The following is a 14,853-nucleotide window of genomic DNA, read 5'->3' as shown; positions in this document are numbered from 1 at the left end:
TCTCCAGGTTATATTACTGACATATTTTGTTCTGAGAGTGAAAGATGTGGAAAACATTTGCACAAGTGTTGGGTGTGGTTAATCCCAGCACTTGAAAGGCTGAGGCGGGCAGTGACAAGTTCAAGGTCAGCCTGGGCTGCACAGTGAGACCCTGCAAACAAACAACAACCACACACACACACACACACACACCCAAATTTTGTATTGCTTCTTTGAAAGTAGGAAAGGCATTAGCATATGTGTATGTAGCCATAGTTTATGAGTTAGCTGAGGAGGTCGTAATAGGTTAGCCTTGAAATTTGAAAAACATAATTTTATTTTTGTCCTTTTACTAACGATATGCAGAATTCAGAACATCTGGCTTTGTCCATTGTTCGCCAGAGAATATATTCTGATGTCCTTTGACATTATATGGTCCTTTACAACTGTACAGTCTGATCCTGAAACAGCCCCCCCCCCCCCCCATCTCTTATCGTCTCTGCCATGACTGCTTTCACGTGCATGTTCTGACATCTGCATGGAGGGTTCTGCTCTTCTCTTTCTTAGCTTGTTTGGGCTGTTTTACCCTCTTTCTGCCTGCATTCAGGCAGAGACTCAAAGCCATGTGTAGGCCTGAACATGGGGAAGTGGGTTCCTGAGGCCTAACCCGGCACCATGGCCAGTTGACCCTTGTGCTCGCAGTCCCGCAGTCTCTGTGAAGAGGACAACCCTCCCCACACAATGTGTGTTGTCAGGAAGCCTGGGGGTCCCAGCACCTCGTATGTTGAGCTTTCCACAAGGTTTCTATCTGTCTTGAGGATTCTCTTTCCCTGTTCTATCTTTCAAGTCCTTTATACGGGCCCCATAGCAGTGGGGTTACAGCTAAACCCAGGACATGCTGAGAAGGCTCATTGTTCTGCTTAGTCTAGAGGTAACATTTGCTTATTAGAGAAAGGTTCAAATCAAAAGATGAAATCAATACTCATTATCTCAGCCCCAAAGACAACTTCTTGTAACATTTTATTAAATGTTCCTATATAAATAATTCATGTTCAACACACACATGAAAAGATGGAAAATCAGGTCTTCATAATAAAAACGATTGACTCATACCGTTGGATTAGTATTCTGGGAACCGTCTTCTCATCTTTTTTATGTCGCTGTGGAATGAGTTAGGAATATTATATGTATAATTCTGAGTCCTTTTAAAACTTAACATTTACAGGAGTATTTCCCAAGTTGTTATAGTCTTAAGAATGATTTGAGTAGTTGTTATAATATCTCATCTTACATATCCATAATTTCTTTAAAAAATTATGTATATGTGTGTTTTGTACCCACAGAGGCCAGAAGAGGGCATCAGAGTTGTAAGCTGCCTGACATTAATGTTGGGAACCAAACGCAGGACCTCTGGATGAATAGCAAGCAGTTCTAACTGCTGAGCCATCTAACCCCAAAGTTTAACTAACCTGTCTCGGTGGCTATTTAGATGTTGTTGATTATTTATTATAAGGCTATAAGAAAATCCCTGTACATCCATGGATGTTTATCTACTATTTAATACTTGTAGTGATATTTCATTTGTATTTTAATAAGTAAAACTTGCCTGAAAATCAGAGAGTAAAACAGCCCCACTGGTCAGCCTTACAGACCAGGCAGTGGCAACACACACTTTTAATCCCAGCTGGGGCTAAATGAAATATCACTACAAATACTATGGGCTGTGTGATAACTTTAGATGGAATAGCTCATTGCAAAAGAAATTGCTTAGGCTGGGTAGGTAAACACGCCTTCAATCCTGGCACTTGGGAAGCAGAGGCAGCCTGATGCCTGTGAGTTTGAGGCCCACCCGGTACCAAGAAAGCCAGAGCTACATAGTGAGCTCTTGTCTGAAAAGAAGTTACTTGGGCACACAGATGGCACCTCTTTAAGCCCCTTAACCCCATCGTGGTTGTTTCTGAGACAAGAGTCCTCTATGCAGCCCTGGCTGTCCAAGAACTCACGATGTAAACCAGGCTGGCCTCGAACTCACAGAGATCTGCTTGCCTCTTTAGTACTGGAATTAAAAGCATGTGCCACCAAAACTAGCTCGAGATAACCCTTTTTAAAAGCTTAGACGGACACATAGTGCCAAATTTCTTCCGAAAAGTCCACACCAGTTTACTTCTGACTTACGGTGGAGTAACTTGCTTTTTGAAAAACGTGTATTTTTATTTTACGTGTACTGTGCACATGTAGTGCCTGCCCGTGGAGGGGTGAAGAGGGTTTTGGATATCCTGGAATCGGAGTTAGAGACAGTTGCTGTGTGGGAATGGAACCCAGGTCCACTGCAGAAGCAGCCAATGCCGTTATTGAGCCATCTCTCCAGCCCTTGGCCTGTTTTTGGATACTATCTTCACTGATACCAGTTTTGTCTTTAAGAGGAAGCCTTCACTAATAAAAGCAGAGAAAGCAACTTCTCACTCCTTCGGCCTGAAGAGGTTGGAGGTGTTTTCCTGTCTTATTGGTCTTTGCATTTTGGCCTCTGTAATTTCCTGTTCCTGACCTTTGCTTATTTTCCCATCAGAGTTTTTGCGTTTTGTAGATTTGTGGGAGACTTCAGGGTCTGTTTTCCTGTCATATTCTATAGCCAGACTTCTCAGGGGTCTGTCAGGCCTGGATTTCAGTCCTGGCTGCCCCCTGCTGAGGAGAGAGGTTGCTGGCAGGTAGTGTGCTCTGAAGGGCGAGATGAAGTTTGGTCTCTAACGGGCGAGATGAAGTCTGGTTCAGCTTTGTGATCCTGCACCCAGCAGTTTCTCAGAAACTACTCTTGAGCTACAGCCCAGGCACAGCCTTAGACCCAGAATAGTCTCCTGTTGTAACCAGCACCCAGAAAAATGAAATTGAAACTGCAAGGGCCCCCCACCCCCACCCCATTTCAAAGGGAAGAAACAAGTGGAGGAAAGCAAGCGGATTCTGTTTCAATTGAGAGGAACTTGTAGGGTCAGGATCCAATCAGGCCTACCTGTTGGCTCTGGGGCCCAGGAGACCACAAGAGTCTCGATTAGATTAAGTGGTCACACTCACACTGTGTCCTCAGGGCAGGAGGCCAAGGGCATGCTGGAAAGTTCCACGTGTGGAGGTGGGAAGGTAATCTGGTTAACCTTTTGTTAACCTCTCCCTTGGACTGCTTCTTCCCCAGTGTCCTAGGTAATTCCTGGCTTTGGCATCCTGGCAGTGTGGGCAGGGATGGGGGTGAGCTTGTTCTACCCACTTCTACCACTTGGGAGAGAGCCTGCACTCAGCTCATATCTGCTGAGTCACTGAGGCAGCCAAGCCTGTGTGGTCCTGGCTGTGTTGTTGGGCATGTCTGGGCTCCTGCTCCCGGTGGGTCCCTCACTTCCCAGCTACCTTACCTTGTGAAGGTTGCTTCACCTCCCTGACTCAGTGCCATCTTTTATGATGTTGATGAACAGTACCTCCCCCAGTAATCTAAGGACAGAATGAGATATCGGCCAGCCATGCCCTAGGTCCCCGCTTGGTGTTTCTGATGGGAGGTGATGACTGTTCGGAAGAGCGGCGGGGAGGCAGGTGTCTTGCTTGTTTCACCCCCACACAGCCCTGTGGGGACAGCTCAGACACCCAGCGGTTCCAATCCTGCCCTGTGGAGGACAAAAGTTATCTCTTCCTCCAGTCTCCTTAGAGGTGTGTACCTGGCAAGTGGAGTTTAGGGTGGATTTTGTCCCCAGGATCCCCCATGGCTGGAGGCCTCTGCATAGGTTGAAGACTGGGTGTCGCCCCATCCCGTGTCTAGGCAGTCAGGAAATAATATTCATGGTTTCTCCAGAATGCTCACAGAGTCACCCCCAAGTGAAGTGTGGTGGCCACATGCAGTATGTATGGGGAAATGTGCTTTCTCTAACAGACCTGTCATAGCAGACATCACCTGGTTCCCGCGGGTGCTCAGCAGTATACAGAGTGGGTTGCTGGAAGGTTTGGGGGTGCTGATGGGACATGAGGTACCTTGTACTTCCTGGTACCAGCCTGCCTTCAGGGGCTCCTGTCAGTGTTTCAGGCAAAGTCAGGGACTGGAGTTTGGAGAATCTGCTTGTATTTCTAGGAGCACCCCGTGTTTGGAGTACCTCTGCGAAGAGCTGGCGCTCGGGTCCAGGTCTCTCTCCAGCCTTCCCTCACTTGTCCTCACCCACTCCTACCTGGTTTCTGGACGTCACTGTCCCTGCTCTTGTCTGCTTTAAGAGCCCCAGGTCCCCTTGTCTTCTATCCTCACAGACTCTGAGCCTCTTCCTAAAGCCTCCTGCGTGGGTCTGCGTCTCTGGCAAGTGCCCCCTTCTCTGTGGTCCTGTTTACTCAGCCCCAGCTCTTCTGCTTAAGTAGGTGACTGGATGGCCCAGTGTTCTTCTTAGGTTAAGTCCAGCCAGCCACAGAGGGGGAGTCCCCACAGAGGAGGAAGCCACACCCCTAGCAACTACCTACCTTGCCCAGGACACTCAGCCCTCAAGTGACAGAGGTGAGATTTGACATAGGAGGCCCCACACTGCCCACCATCCTCCCTCACTCAGCATCTTCTGACTCTGTGCCCGTCCCTTCTTCCAGCGGCCGGGTTCAGAAGGGATCCACGGCTTCTTCCTCTCTACTTGCTGGGGAGTTAGAAAGGCCACTCACTAATGGGCAGCCTGGAGCCATGCTGTGTCCCGCTGTCCCAGGAGACCTTCTACTCTGCAGCCCTCCGTAAATCCCCTCTGGGACTGCCCCCAGAACACCGGTACACACGTTGTGTGTGGTGGAAAGGAGGAGGCTGCCTGCAGAGACCGTTCTGCGGGGTCTCCCTCCCGTGTGGTCCTCACAGAAGGCAGGGGCCTTCTCTTGTCTGAGTCTCACCCTTGCTAGGCCCATCCTTGTCTCCCTGCCTGTCAGCAGCACCCAGCCAGACACGCAGGAGATCTCAGGCTGTTCCACCTGCTCTCCCTCCTGCAAGCATCCCTCCTTTGCCACCGAATAACAGCAGTGCATTCTTTTGTTTCCTTAGAACAAGATGCAGATGTTTTCCAGAATTTTCTTCAACCTCAGGCAGTAAGTTTCTTCGGTGAAGAGTCTTTAGAGCCAGGCTCTTTTCCCTCATTCAGCAGTGCTTAAACACACAAACCAACAGACAGTAATCACTAGAAAGAAAGAAGGGACCAGGTGACAGACAGGCCTTCAGTCAGTAGGCCTCGAGCATGGCTCCTCTATCCTCCATGGTACCTTGGGGCTCCTTCCCTGTGTCTCTTCTGAGCACAGAGACATGGTGAGGCTGGGGCTGGCTTAGCTTCTTCCCAGAGAGGCAGTGGCGGGGTTGTGGAGAACAAGGCAAGGAACTCATTTTTTAGCTTCGTGACATTGTTATTCTCCAGGGAACACAAACCAACTATGGGGCCCAGGCTGGCAAGAAAGACTTTGGGTCACCGTCCTGGTTCCAGATGCTCAGGGAATAGGCTGAGTGGATGAATTCCCAGAAGCAAGGGATAGTGCCGTTCGGAATGGGAAGCCAGAGAGAGTCCTTTCTAGTGAAAGCGTGGGACCAGAACCTCAGAGCCTAGGCTATGACAGAGTAGCCACAAGGCTGATAAAGCCATAAATACTTCCTGGGAGGGGAATCAGTAGTGGGAGGAGGCAAAGTCCCAGGGGAGGGGACTCAGAATCCAAGTGACTTTATAGAGAGAGCGGCATTTCCTTCAGTGTGTACTGTTAAACCTGCAACTGTTAGATAAAACATGATTTGTGGGTACGTACATCTGGAGAAGTAGAGATTCTACTGTCCCTGGGTCTCCACCCTCTGGAGTGGGCTACCTTAAATGTCCAAGAATCCCAGCAGAACTGGAGTTGGCCTGTTTAACTCAGCACCCTCTATCAAAGCCCCACGAGCTCTCGGTAACAGAGCCCACAGCAGAGCTACTTTGGAGAAGTTTTGAGGCCTTGTGTACTCTTTTGTACCTATTGGTAGGTATGTGAGTGTGCGTGCGTGCGTATATGTGTGTGTGTGTGTGTGTGTGTTTGTGTAGGTCAAAGGTTGGTATCAGTGTCTTCCTTGATTGTTTTTCACCGTAATTTTTGAGGCAGGCTCACTGGTGGCTAGACTGGTCAGCAAGCTCCCAGGATCTGTGTGCACATCCTCACCCTCTCCTTCCCATCTCCCCCAGCTAGCATGTGACCGCTTAAGTGGGTGCTGAGGATCCAGACTCAGGCCCTCACGCTTATGCAGTGTGCACTTGATTGGCTGTGCCATCTCTGCACCCCACATGGGTTTTCTTGTTCTGTACCCATTTCCTTTTTTTCCACACCAGACAGGACTGACCTGAGTTTCCTCCTGTCTCGTTAAACCTCAGCCTTGGTCAAGTTACTCCCTCAGTTTCCTCTGTGACGTGGGAGATGGGCCACTGGCCTCCGTGATGGCCCATGAGGAAACAATAGCGCACACAGAGCTGGTTACATGGCAGGTGGCATGCTGAGTGATTTATGCAGCTCACTGAAGAGACAGGTGCTGCTGGCGTCCTTGCCATGCCAGTCAGAAGGCCATGGCACATAAAGGCGAGGCCCTGTGTCCAGTGTTGTGTGTTGGACCCATGGCTCAAATGCCTGGTGAGATTGGGGTTTGAAACCTGATGAGCATCTCCTCTCTGAGAAGGTCCTGTACTCCTTTCTTTTATAGAACCCCAACAGGCACAGTGCCCCTCTTATATAGTTCATGGATACTTAAAGCAGAGCTGGTGTCCCTAAGAATCCAAGTCTCTCTGCAGTCCCTTTTCTCACGCTGAGGAAATAATGGTCTGTGGCTGCTTGTCCACCCAGTTACTTCATTGTGACGTTCTGTCTGCTCTGCTTCATCCCGGGCCACCTGAGTTGGGCAGCTGTTCAGATGTCTGTTATGTTCAGGCTGCTCCCCACAGCCATGCCACTGGAAGGCTGTGCGCCCAGAGCCGAGACCAGGAGTCTTTCCTGAATGCCCGAAGGGATCATAGCTTGCTTACTCTTAGTTTACTCCTCAGGGAGAAACGAAGCAAAAGCTAGAGGAGCATCTGCTTATCACATGGCATGACTATGTCTATGCTGGGCTGGGATCGTGCTTTACAGGACATTATGAGGCCAGCCTCTCCTGTGGCTTCTTCTCAGAGCCTGTCATTCTAGGCTAGCCCTTGGGGCACCATCCAAGGGTGGAATTCTGTCAATTTTCCTCCTTCCACTGCATTCAAGGCTTTTGGACAAAGGAAGACTTTGTCTTTATTCACACAGAGCCCTGCTTTCACAGTCCAGCCGCCCCACAGCTCCAAGTGTGATCTCATTATGTTTAACTTCAGGGTTCCTGAGCACTTTGTGTTTCTAATGGGACTGGGCATACAAGTGCTACAGTCTGTCCCCAGGACCTGCACAACCAGTGTTTTTCAGGGTGAAGTACCCTGTGCTCCTCCCCACACACCAGTAAGCACCTGTAACACCCAGTCCTAGGCACCGCCCCTTCACCTTCAGTGACCTGACACCCCACACACACGCACAGGGACACACACACACACACACACCCCAATAAGCTGATTTTCTCCATTCTGTGCATGAGGAATCAAAGCGATGGACTGCCATCTGCTGGAACTTTGTTGTAATGGCACCTAAGTGCACCAGCCCCTCCAGGAGTTGGGTTGTGCTGCTGGGCATTGCCACCGGTTGCATTGGCTATGCTGTCATGCATTTATTTAAACATCGTATCTTTCCAACTGTGCTGAAAGAGCCTTGAATGTAATGGCTTTGGGTTTCTATTGTATCTGCATTGCCCTGGCTTCTGCCATGGCTTGTTGAATAACCTTGGTAGAAATGTCTGTTACCTTAGGTTCAGGGTGCTGGCTTCACTTGGTGAATGGTCTCTGAACTTAGGCGTTGTCAAGTAAAGTTGTCGAATTCTTCGGAGGCTGCCAGAGTATCAGAGGCCGGGGGGACTGGCCTCTGCTCAAAGCCACCGTCCTTCAAACATCAGAAAAACGGAGCAAGTACCAAGGCAAACAGGCTGGGGTCACCTTCTGGCTCTCCAGCTGGGCTGGGAAGGCCACCCTCAGGAACATTGTCAGCTCCTTGTGGTTGTAGGCAGGTAAGAATGACAAGGCAGGGCCCTGCTAAGGCTCCCTAGGTTTGTGGAGGAGATTAGTAGGCATCCAGCCACTAGACAGGGTTGTCCCAGCTGCACACTGGCTCCCATATTTTCCTGCACCATCGAAGGTTGCTGAGTAGCTTCACGTGTCTCTAGGGAGAGCGCCTTCTAGTGGTCACTCGGGGGATGACACTGAGGGAAAAGAGGAAGCTGTCCTTTCCCTGGCCTTGCTTTAAAGATAGGGATGCGTCTTTTACAAAGCCTGTTTCCCCAGAACCACTGAGTCTGCTACCTCGTTCCAGCCTGGTCTCAGAAGATACCCTTCCATGCTTGGGCCTGTTGCCATGAGCTGGCTCATAGACTTCCTGGTGTTATCCACTGAAGTCTGTTTCTCTCTTTGCTCTGGCTGTCAGCAAGCTCAGAAACAATGTGTTTGCTCTGTTCCTGTAGCTTTTCTGGACCAGGGTGTGCTCTAGTGTAAGTTCTCTTCCTCTAGTGTAAGCACAAGGAGTGCTTGTCAGGGTGTGCTTCTTCCTTCACATTTTCTGGGGGGTGGATTTTAGCAGAAGGATCAGCAGTAAAGCCAGATACCTACCTGGCTGCCAGTCCCCACTTTGTGGCTATGCTTCTGATCAAAGTAACCCTGCTTATCAGTTCTTTACTCCTTCCTTAGAGAGCTGGGTCATGACCACAGTTCTTTATTCTTTCCTTAGAGAGCTGGGTCATGACCACAGTGAGTGAGTCGATTGTTGCCATGGGCAGTCTTGCCAGCCTGGCTGCCCCGTGGCTCTAACACCCCAGTAGCTATGTCCTTCTGTCAGCTTGTGCCTTACTGTAAGACATGCAGCAGCAGTGACAACAGAACCAGCTCTCAGGGTCCTCTGGGATGCAGAGGTTTCAGGACTGATGGAAGCAGACGAACGGGTGAGTTGGCCATTCTGTCCATCCGTGATGCTATAACAGAAGCACAGGCTGGGGCATTTAGAGTGGAGCTCTGGAGGCTGGGAAGTCGTCTGTCACAGCGGTGGCGTGTGGTGAGGCCTCACCCTCATGATGGGCAGCCTCAAAGGTCTTTTTCCCTTACAGTGCTGTCCACCCAGCACCTTGGCTACAAGGAGGACCTTCTGCCAGGCATACCCACTGTGCTAAAGGTTCTAGCTGTCGCCTTTACTCACGTATTCTGGGGGTCAGGCAGGAAAGTCCATACTTAGGCCTGACACTAGAGCACAGTGTAGCCTCTTCCTAGTGTTAAGCATCAGCCGGCTGGGGTCCTTTTGTTCTGCCTGGGTAGATACTGTGTATAGGCAGTTGACAGGAGTAAGCAGTTGTGGCGGCAGGCAGGTACAGCAGTAGGGGGGCTCCTGCAGGCCTAGGCTGCACATGCGTTATAGCTCTGCATCCCTAGGAAGTCAGGGTTTCCCTCGGTAGTGACTAGAGTCACAGCTTCCAGGCAGGCTTCAGTAGCATTCCTCAGCCCTCAGCGCTGGCCAGGATTGCTGCTCCTGGGCCCCATGTGTCTGAGACCCTTGGACCCAAAGACTTGACAGCTCTGGTATTCCAGCAACTTCTCCAGCACTATGCTGATTTCTGTCTTTCTTCAGGCTTAGTTCTCCGCCTTCTCCCCTTATTCTGTCCCTCCTGTCCCCTGCTGCCTCTGTTGCTATGGCAGCTGTCCTGGTGGGCAGCTGCTTTGGCCACCCTTGCTGGTGCTGCTGCTTCTGCTGCTGTTGACTGCCGAGTTTGAGGCCCTGGCTTGTTTGCAGCTGCGTTGCTGCTTTTGCAGTTTGACCTGCTGACTGCAGAGCTGTATGACTCTTACTCAGCCGTCAGATAGGTGGCCACTCCACTGCTCTTTGGGGTGCCAGCTACTCAGATATCACTTCCATCCTGCGGCCTTTGCCGTTGCTTCCTTGCCAGTATCCTGGCTGCCGTGCATGGTACCAGCTCAGTTGCTCTACTAAATGTAGGCAGGAGAAGACCATTGAAGAGACACTTCGTATTAAGTTTAAAATTGGAACACCAGGTGAGACAGTAGAGGAGGTGGGGTGGGGTGGGGTGGGGTGGGGGTGTGTCCCAGCTAGTCCACTGGCAAGTCACACTTAAGTGGCTGGAGAAGGGTGTTTGTACAAACCACATTCAAGCTAAAGTTCGTGTTTGCATCAGTCACAGTACCAGCCTCTCTGCTCGGGCCCCTCGGGAAGTACTCCTTCCCCAGCTTAGTCGGGAATGCTTGTAGGTTCACGTAGAGCTCACGGAGGTCTGTAGCAGTGAAATGCCTGTCACAAACTGTTGGAAACTGTCCTAGCTGGGGCTGTGCCTTCAGAATCCAGGGCAATTAACTGAGACCACCGTACAGTTTCCCCAAGGCATCTGGGGAGTGTCTGGTTTGCCAGTGCAGGTATAGCCGTTCCGCTTGCAGTTTGACTGACAGTCCATTTGCTCAAGGTAGCCAGGGCAGCCGGGCAGTGGTGGCGCACGCCTTTAATCCCAGCACTCGGAAGGCAGAGGCAGGCGGATCTCTGTGAGTTCGAGGCCAGCCTGGTCTACAAGAGCTAGTTCCGGGACAGGAACCAAAAGCTACGGAGAAACCCTGTCTTGAAAAATCCAAAAAAAAAAAAAGGTAGCCAGGGCAACGTGGGAACATCTACAAGGTGTCAGTAGGTAGCTTGGCCCCATACTCCAAATCCTTTGCCTATTTACGGGAAAATGAGCCCCAAGAGTGTTGACTGTAAGAACTTACGCCCCTCCCCCCGCAGTGCTGGGGCCCCATGCATGCTGGGTTAGTGCTCTACTACTGAACTGTCTGTCTGTCCCCACTAATAGTACTAATAGATTTTAAAGGTGATTTGATCCCAGAGAGAAATGCGATGTCTTCACCTGTCTCTAACAGATGGAACATACATGGAATCTACAGGTAGCCTTCTGGGGTATTGGGGCAAGGATGAGAGAAAAGGGACAAGGACAAAAGGTCTTGATGGAGGGCTTCAGTGTGGCTGTCTTTCCTGCAGATGCTAGGATGGGCTTCTTAAGGCTTGGAGTTTAGCATTGTCTTGCTGTGCAGAGGAACACTGTCTCCTTTGGTGCCCACTGGTAGTTAACACTCCCACCTCGCCTTCTCAGCTGTGCAGCTACTCTGCAAGGGCAGCCTGGGCTGTGACGATTCCTTCTGCCTCCTGCTTCTCTGGATGGCACTCGGGTCCCTGTCCTCTGAGGGGCAGGAGTGGGCGGGGCAGTGCCTCGTGCTCTTTCCAGATACATTTCAGGAGTTCCCCCATAACTGCTTCCCTGGCTCTCCAGTGAGCCCCTCTTTCTACCTCTAGGACTCTAGCTCAGAAGTGGGCATCCGAGTCACAGGTCAGGCTCCAGGAGTGGGCATCCGTGTGGCCCTGGACTGCAGGGCACCGGTCAGGCTCCAGGAGTGGCCTCTGTGACATTTATATGCTTGTACCAGGGAGGGGCAGGCCCTTGGAGCCCTCTGCCCCCCAGGGTCCCTTTCATAGGTACTCAAGGCCTCCAGGAGCTCCCTCCCCGCCTCGCCTCAAGCCCCTTTCAGAAACAAATAGCACAGAAAACTGAGACTTTTGTGTTTTGTTTGTTTTGTTTTTGTTGTTTGTTTGTTCTTGGTCCCCTCTCTATTTCTGTTCTTCTGTCTAAGAATGCCTTCATGGAAAGAGAAAGTTTTCAGAAATAGTGTCAAGTGTCCTCTCTTGCTCAGCTTCCTCGCCTGTCTGACGTGTTAGGGATGCATTCTCGGTTATGTTTTATGTGGATAATCGTAGCGTCTAAGTTAACGGGTATAAATTCTATACAGTAAAATTTAATATTAGAAAAATCAATCATGGTGAGGTAGGTATTTCATGTGGAGTGAGGAACTGTAAGTCTAGTGAAACCTTGATCAAGCACAGAAGGGAGAAAGGACCCGGATTGTCTGCTCATGAATGAAGCATGTGGGCTGCAGGGTTCTAGTTGAGTGGATGGGGGTGGGGGGAGCTGCAATAGCATGGAGGCCTTACCAAGGAACAGGTAAGAGAGTCCCCTTGCCACCTAGTCCCTGGGTACCTTGGTGCTTCCTCTTGGCCTGAGCACTGAGTGTCCTGCTAGGGAGTTTGGGATTTTTCTGGCTTAAGGAAAAATGAGGCTTAGAGTGCCCTACAGGAGGAGGGTGAGGGCTTACTCTCACTGGCTGTAGAGGGAGGGGCTGAATCTGGAGAGAATGATGTCTGACAGAACATTGGCAGGGGATACAGAGAAATAGCTAGATCCATCCTTTAGAGGAGCTTTGGGGAGGACTGTGTGTGCGTGCACACACATATGCACATGCGTGCAAGTATGTATAGACAGGCCCTGTATAACTTAGACCTTGCTGACTTGGGAGTTGAGAAACCATGTTCCATCTGGACAGGGACTCGGGTGGAGCTGGAGTTGCATATGGGAAGCCTGGAGACTGTCACTGTTAGCTCTGTCCCCAGATCTAATGTTTGCACGTGCCTGGACTGGAGTTGACAGTGTTGGACCATGAAGGATTCTGAGGCTGGCTGCATGGAGGAGTCATGGACCTGGATAGTCATCTAGAGGTCTTAGGATCCTCGAGGCAGATAGCATTTTGCAAAGACTGCCAGAGTCAGCCAGTACAGTGCCAGGGCTTTTGCTTCAGGAGGTCAGGAGAGTGTTCTCAGCTGCAGGTTGCTTGCTGCAGGCAGAACAACATGCATGAGGAGCATGTGGAAGGCCCCTGTGTTCCTTCTACATCAACCTTCCCGACACACAGGAAACTACCATAGAGATCTGAAGGGCAGAGTGTGGGGCCTGGGTGCTGGAAGGAGGTGGCATTATTTTCAATTGGCTGACATGATCCCTTGCAGATGTTATGCCCATTTTAGCATTAGACATCTTGGTGTTCACAGGGATTTTCTTTAAACACCTGAGCTGCTGGCATTTGTTTGGGCCAAAAGACCTCTGTCCTTTTCTGTCCTCTGGGTAAAGGTGACTGCTTTCATTTGCACAGAGAGCTGTTTTTACAAAAAAAAAATATTGTGGCCGGGCGGTGGTGGCGCACGCCTTTAATCCCAGCACTCGGGAGGCAGAGGCAGGCGGATCTCTGTGAGTTCGAGACCAGCCTGGTCTACAAGAGCTAGTTCCAGGACAGGCTCCAAAACCACAGAGAAACCCTGTCTCGAAAAACTAAAAAAAAAAAAAAAAATATTGTGTGTATGTGTATGCCTGCATGTAGGTATATGCTCATGATAGCAATGGCCATAAAAGCCAGAAGATCCCTTGGAACTGAAGTTACAGGTGGTTGTGAGCGACCCGATGTGAGTGCTAAGAACTGAGCTCAGGTCCTCTGGAAGAGTAACAAGCTCTCTCAACTGCTGGGCTATATGCCCAGCACTGTTGTTTTGGGCCAAGGTCTCACTGTGTCCCATTTTGACTTTGAATTTCCTGTGTAGCTGAGGATGACCTTGAGCTTTCGACCCTCCTGACTCTACCTCCTAAGTGCTGAGATTCCAGCCCTGCCACCACTCCCAGCTTGAACTGAACGATATTGTCAGTTGCTTGTGGTGGCCCGCCACTCTCAGTGTGATGCTGACTAGTCTGTTGACCTCTTGAAGGATTTTCCCTTTGTAAAAACCTGCCTCTGTGCCAGGCGGTGGTGGCGCACGCCTTTAATCCCAGCGCTCGTGAGGTAGAGGCAAGCGGATCTCTGTGAGTTCGAGGCCAGCCTGGTCTACAAGAGCTAGTTCCGGGACAGGAACCAAAAGCTACGGAGAAACCCTGTCTCGAAAATTCAAAAAAAAGAAAGAAAAAAAAGAAAAAACAACCTGCCTCCGTGAGTGATGTTCAAGTCTAAATCAGTTAACCCACGTAAGTGGATCAGTGTCTGATGTAAAGTAACACCCGGACTTTCACAGTTACTGTGTAACCCAGTAAAAGAAGTAATAAAACATGCCTAGCTTTCCTAAGAACGTGTCCGGGAATCCATACTTAGAAGGCATGGTTTTCACAGGAAGCGTCTGTCGGATTCATGCATTTACAACTCAGGCATCACAGGGATATAAAAAAACGGGCAGTGCTGGGCCAACGAGTGTGGCCAGGATGTGGTGATGGACGGACTGGGAGCCTGCTCTATGTGGGTCAGGAGCTAGCCCTCCCATCCCCCTTAGCTCACGAGAGACTTCCAGGTTTGTTTATCCCCGTATGACCTGTTTGGGTTTTCTACTGTAGGGTTTTGGAAGAAGTTGATTGCCTGGAAGGAAGCTACAAAACATGAAAGTTACTTTGAGGTGACCAGCAAGTACAGCGGTCCCTTGTACCTCCCACGCTGGATCGAAGCTTGAGAAGTGTAACTTCAGGTAATAACCCCTGGCAGCTGATGGTCATTGGTGGCCTTCAGCTGTTAGGCTGTTAAAAAAGTGAGTCAGATCCTGGTGGTACCTCAGGTCTGACATGTGCAAGGGGAAAGGGTCTGTAAACCACAAAGACCTGGAGGGAGATTATATATTCAGCCCCTCTCCTGCTTTCCTGAAGGTCGGTGTGAACGACAGCAGTTATGGTGGTCACACACCGTGAATTTTATAAGATGCTCCCCAAAGGACAAGCCAGAATAGACAAGATGGTTCTGAAATCTAAGACTAATAGAGAAAAAATAATTTGGAGGTTGTTTTCCCTTTATTAGTAAATTAAGATGTGCTTGGAAGCCACACTTGTACAAATAGTATGATAGTAGAATTAAAAGAACTAGATTAGGGTAACAGAGTAGTAAGAGTGAA

At 50.0% G+C, this 14,853-nt stretch overlaps 1 protein-coding gene across 3 annotated transcripts in view; it reads left to right on the top strand.

Annotated features, from left to right (window-relative positions):
• Nucleotides 1-14,853, top strand: part of Arntl (aryl hydrocarbon receptor nuclear translocator like) — a 98,604-nt gene that overhangs the window by 47,035 nt on the left and 36,716 nt on the right. For 2 of the 3 annotated variants that reach the window (XM_041666298.1, XM_041666296.1), the window contains exon 3: nt 14,309-14,436. The exons of the other annotated variant lie outside the window; for it this stretch is intronic. The gene's annotated coding sequence lies outside the window, so the exon portion shown is untranslated. The remainder of the gene's footprint in view (nt 1-14,308; nt 14,437-14,853) is intronic. 3 annotated transcript variants of the gene reach the window in all.

This window comes from Microtus oregoni, unplaced genomic scaffold, assembly GCF_018167655.1.
Source record: "Microtus oregoni isolate MIOR12 unplaced genomic scaffold, Mior012 000016F_ref0000370, whole genome shotgun sequence".
Classification (NCBI taxonomy): domain Eukaryota; kingdom Metazoa; phylum Chordata; class Mammalia; order Rodentia; family Cricetidae; genus Microtus; species Microtus oregoni.
This window is presented reverse-complemented; position numbering and strand designations above follow the sequence as displayed.